The sequence below is a fragment of the Limanda limanda genome, chromosome 8 (genome assembly GCF_963576545.1).
Source record: "Limanda limanda chromosome 8, fLimLim1.1, whole genome shotgun sequence".
Taxonomy (NCBI): Eukaryota; Metazoa; Chordata; class Actinopteri; order Pleuronectiformes; family Pleuronectidae; genus Limanda; species Limanda limanda.
In genome coordinates this window covers 7976351-7982350 of record NC_083643.1, presented here as the reverse complement: position 1 = coordinate 7982350, position 6000 = coordinate 7976351, and positions in this window count along the sequence as shown.

Genomic DNA, 6000 nt, shown 5'->3' with positions numbered 1-6000 from the left:
CTATGTCCATCAATATCTACGACTCTCCTCATTGTCAGCGGCGTTTACTTGATTGCAGGCAGTGAAATTCACCTTTGATTTTCCCTCTGAAGAGTGAATCTGACTCAGCAGACAACTCACAGTGTCGAGAACTGACGGGTTGAATAACATTTGAATGCTCGTATTGTGCGACGTGTTTTCCTCGGTCACACATCTTCATAGTATTCTGTCTAATCCTCTATTCCACTGTCGAGTCTGAAAAAGGCCTTTCACTCTGTGGCCTGAGGGACATGAATAATTGTTGATACAGAGGCCGTTTCATAAACTCCTAACACTGTGGATGATGTCGGCCTATACTAGATATAATCAGACACACACACACACACACACACACACACACACACACACACAGACACAGACAGACACACACACACACACACACACACACACACACACACACACACACACACACACACACACACACAGCTTGAACCCCCTCTTTTTCTTTTGACTCATGGCCCATATCCGCATAATGACCGCAGACTGATCCAGCCCACAGGGGCTGAGAGTTGGAGCAACACTGAATTCTGAACAAACAATGAATGACATATGACGAGGGGCTGGATGCGGTCACAATCCAGTGTGTGTGTGTGTGTGTGTGTGTGTGTGTGTGTGTGTGTGTGTGTGTGTGTGTGTGTCACTATGTAAAGGGATACTCATAGTCCACAGACACTGATGAAAACAATCCTGCCTTTGATTACAAGACTGATCTGATTCAACATATTCCAGGAAACTCGGCTCGTGAAGTTCAGGACAGTCGGACGAAATCCTCTCACCCTTTCAAGATGTCTGGGTTTTTTTTGCGGCTTGTGATGAAATGAGTGACATCTGACCAAATGCAGACCAATAGCTCTCAATCTAACCTCTTGCCCCTTGTTAAGTGGCGGCATCCTGGTATAGATCCTGCGACGATGAAGCATGAATAGTAATTGTTTACCTGCAGTTGGTACAATGTCAACAGACTAATCCATCACATGGACCCTGTCCACTTATTTATAGACAAGGGGAATAAATCAGGCGAGTGGATGAAAGTTGAAAAGACAAACACAAGGACACAAATAGGAGCCCCCCCATATATAATCCTTTAAACATTTTTAATCAAGATGTCAGCTACGGGGGAAGATGAATGACGGATTCATCTATCTGTAATTAAACGTGTACATCATCATAATGCAGATATAATGTGATAAACATCCCGGCGGTGATATACTGGTACTAACAGTGTGGTGAGTGATTCCAGCTCCGTCACTCCCTGAAGTTTGCATTGTGAAACTGAAGTTAAATGACATGAGCTATATTGTGATTATAGGTTTACATCGTAAAACGTGGTGCTGAGTGATATGAACTACTGTATATCTTCACTTCGACGCTGCGTCATTGTGGAGAGAATTATTTTGTCATAACCAAATTAACTTTTCCGATAGAGCTGAAAGAAATGGCTTCTATAAATAAGACAGACATTCGGATACATAATGCCGCCTTAATTTTAAGGATATTGGAGAGGACGGTAATTCTTAAGACACTAAACAGCACCTTCTCCTGAATAAGGTCAAAATAAGCAATAGTGGCCCAACAGTCAATACAATCGAGCTGCACCAAATCTCACACACTCATAGAAATCAGTCCTCATTACAGGCTCGATTAATATTCATGAATTATTCCCTGGGAAAACTATGGATAGAAAAAAAATTAGAGAAAAATAAATGTTTTTTCCTGGTTCTACACCAAGATGTTGGTTCTTTCCTGGCCCACATGCATCCCTCAGTTTTGTGGAAGTTCATTACAATCTTACTTACAAACATACAAATATAAAAATAGATTAACAAACAGACAGACAGGGCTGAAATGATGATGCGACGAATTCTGACATGTAGACATGTGGACAACACATGTCCTGGGTTCCCGTGTAACCAGTTGTAGGAAGGAATTTTTATTTCAGTAATAATCAGATAATCGATAATCAGAATGGAATATTCTATTAGCAACTCTTGTAAACATCATAATCAAAATAAAAACAGTTAAAAGTCAGAATATTCCATGTAGAAATATTCATTGACAGGAAACCCTCTCAGGATGTGGGAGAATTGACTCTACTTTTGAGAATCTGTGTGCAGTGTGTGCTTTGATCCCTGGAAGCAGTCAACAATGTTTCTCTTACTGCTTACGAACCCGACGGGCGCTCCATCATCCACTAAGAGAAATTCCCCCCTCATTTGTTTGTACAGGAGAGATAAGAACACACTGCCAGTACTTACAAGGAAATTGAGCATGCATCCATTTTTTCCACATGAGTGTGATCTTCAAATTCAATGGAAATGCTCTGCGTCACTACTTCTTATTTCACAATCCCATGAGTTGTCAGTAAATGTTATTTCCAGCGTCTTTTTCTTCAAATTTCAGGGAACAGGGCGATGGCACAACACCGTCAGAGAGTCAGGACAGAACAGTGTGATGACAGGAGAAGAAATGCAAAGAGACAAGAAAACAAAACCCAAAAAAAAAAGCTCCTACTCAGATTTAAGCTGCTGGGGCCCTGGTTCCATCCTGGTACCAACTTTCAATGTCATTGGCCGTGTCTGTGTGTGAGGAGCAGGGCGGGGGTGTGGGAGGGGACTGAGATTACAGTGAATGTCACCCTACCTCCTCTCTCAATCATCCACTTTCAATCCATCGCCGTCCTGCGGTTTGCGAGACAGCTTGGCGATGATGCCAGTAAAATGGGATCAATAGCATAGGGAAAAACGGACCAGACAATCTCTTACCCCCTTGAACTTCTGTACCCGTGATTGATTTGTCCCCTGCCACAGCAGAGGAGACATTAGAGACGAGAAACATGTGTGTGGCCGCACATATGTTTATGTGTGTGTGTGTTTGTGTGTGTGTGTGTGTGTGTGTGTGTGTGTGTGTGTGTGTGTGTGTGTGGGTGGGAGTGTGCACCTGCCTACGTGTGTTGAAAGCATGTTTTTGTAAAAGTGTGGCGTCTGCCTGTGCATATGCGCCTGTGTGTGTGTGTGTGTGTGTCTGTGTGTGTGTGTGTGTGTGTGTGTGTGCTTGTGCGCCGTGTGATTGATGATCTGAAGTGCACACACATCATCAGCGAGGCATTTGCGAGGTGTGTGAGTCAGGAGCTGTCATCCCCCTCAGTCTCCCCAAGCAGAGGCCTCGGCAGCTGATTTATAGTAAATCATTAAAATCTGCTTATTATTGCAGCAGCTCATCACCCTCCCCCTCCCTCAGTCCCCATAACCACCCACTCCCACACCACCCCCCCCTGCCCAAAAACGAAAAAAAACTTCCACTAACGCCACTGCAGACAACCACACACACACACACACACACACACAGAGACACACACGCACACAATCTGACCAGCCCAGCGTCACTAACTTATACACACAAAGTGATGGTCAGCAGGATCTGGCACATTAAATCCATTTCTGACACGTGTTTGAAAATAAATACCCCAGATGTCTTGTTTCATAAACATTGGCTGAAGAAGCCAATGAAAGAATCTGGCCGAGTTCCTAAACAACAGCTGGAGCCGAGTCGACTTATCTATCCGCACACAAAATATAAACCGGGCACTCGGGCTCACATGTGCATAAAGACACACACACACACATACAGACACACACACACCTGCACACCTCCACTGTCTCCCGTCTATGAGACCGAAAATGTGATGTGACTTGAACAATGACAGGTGTGTTTGTCAAGGATGTGGCTGTCACTTCAAATCAATGGACGGGAGCATCTTCCCTGGGAGACTTTCCACTTCTGAGGGTTTGACTGGTAACACTGCGCTTCAGTGGCGGCTGGAGAACAGTGAGTTGTCAAAGTGGTGTTCAGGGGGGGGGGGGGGGGGCAGCCCCGTTTGGGTGTCACCGAATCAGAATATTTGACAAAGGAACTCAATTTCGCACTAATTTGTTGCTTTTGTTTCATGATAAACCCCCCAAAAAACCCTTTAAATGTTTTGGAAAGACATTGGTGAGGCTTTAAAATGTGACATCCAGGCGACTTTTCTCACATTTTCTGGGATTGCCCTAAATTGCAGAAGTTCTGGGAGGAGGTGATGAGGGAGATACGTGAGATCTTGAACTTAGACAGCTCGATTGACCCTCAACAGCTGATTTTGGGAACTACAGCTTTAAGGGGGCTAAGTAAAAGACGAATTGTATATGATCAGAATCAGAATCAGAATCAGAGTTATGATGCTAATTGCCCACAAAATGATCACAGTAAACTGGCTCAAGCCCCACCCACCTACCGTGGACCAGTGGGCCCAGAGGCTCCAGGCTGTGAATTGCATGGAAAGTTTAACTGCAAGCCTACGACTCCGGATGGACATTTACTTTGCAAAGTGGACACCTGTGATAATGTATCTGTTAAAATGAAAGTCTGGAGACATTTGCCTGGACAAGCTGAACTGAATGTGAAACTATGTGAACCCATTGGGATAACTCTTCTGCCATTTGTGTTTTATTTTTATTTTATCCTCACTTGTAATATTGTATGACATGCTGTGTGAGACTCCCTGTCAAGGTACTTGTTCTAATAAAAGTTCGAAAAAAAAAAAAATGTGACATCCAATGTAGATAATCATCTTTCTGTGTCATGTGACCTGTAGCAATCAGAGTTTCACTAGCAGACAGTAGCTATTCGGAAATGAACCCGATCATGACACATAGAACAGATCCTTAACCCCAATAAGCTCATCCTCGGCAGTGGTGTATAAAGTACTTTAAAGCCATACTTGAGTAAAATTACAGATATCTTACCTGAAAGTGACTTCGGTAAAAGTAGAAGTCACCCGTCAGAAAATGACTTGAGTAAAAGTCTTAAAGTAGCTCATATTAACAGTACTTAAGTATCAAAAGTATCTGGTGTTGAAATGTACTTAAGTATCAAAAGTAAAAGTACAAGTACCAAAATTAAAAATGCAAAGTGCTTTTTATAGTAGGCCTATACAGACACAAACCAACCCAAAATGTTTCTCCTCACGATTTATCTCAATTGACTGAAAAATTATGACAACAATATGAATATATTGTATATAATGTATAATTTTACAAATTTTGAACCCTAGATGATTGAGAGTGAGAGAGAGAGAGAGAGAGAGAGAGAGAGAGAGAGAGAGAGAGAGAGAGAGAGAGAGAGAGAGAGAGAGAGAGAGGTGCGCCGTGCTGCGCCAACCTCCGCTGCTCAAGTAACAAGCCAGTTTGAGAATGTAAGAAGTAGAAAGTACAGATATTTTTGTTCAAATGTAACAAGTAAAAGTAAAAAGTTGTCAGGAAAAGAAGTACTCAAGTAAAGTACAGATATGTGAAAAATCTACTTAAGTACAGTAACAAAGTATTTTACTTCCCACCACTGATCCTCGGAATAAGCAATAACACAATGGCACCTCATTTTTTTGGCTTTCATCTCAGGATAAAATGGCGGCCACTATGTACTGAGACGCAGTGTTGAAAAAAAATTCCATTATCTGTGCATCTATCCATCTGAAGATCATTAACATGAACGACTCTGAGAATCACTGTTTTTTTCCCCCGACGCTCCGTTCGAGCAAGTTGTGTCGGTCACAGAATGAAATGATGATAATCGACTGCGCTGAATATCCGAAGTGAGAATCGCGGCTTGTCTGTTGTCGCTTTGCGGTGTGTGGTTTGTCAAATGCTTTTCAATTACAGCCTTTAACTTGAGGCACTATCACATCCCCATGAAGTGATTTTAATGGAGTTTTGGTGGAATTGTTTGTTATGCGAGACAGGTCTTTACAGCGGAAGGCGAGGGAAGGGAGCGAGCGAGGCGGAGAGAGAGAGAGAGAGAGAGGAGCGAAACTCAAATGAACTTCGGGTGACAACACGACACGAGCGGATGAGCAGGGGGGAGTAGCGCCGGGCTCGGATGAAGTCACTTCCTGTCATTGGTATTTAACTGAACAAGTGTATCGTTGGA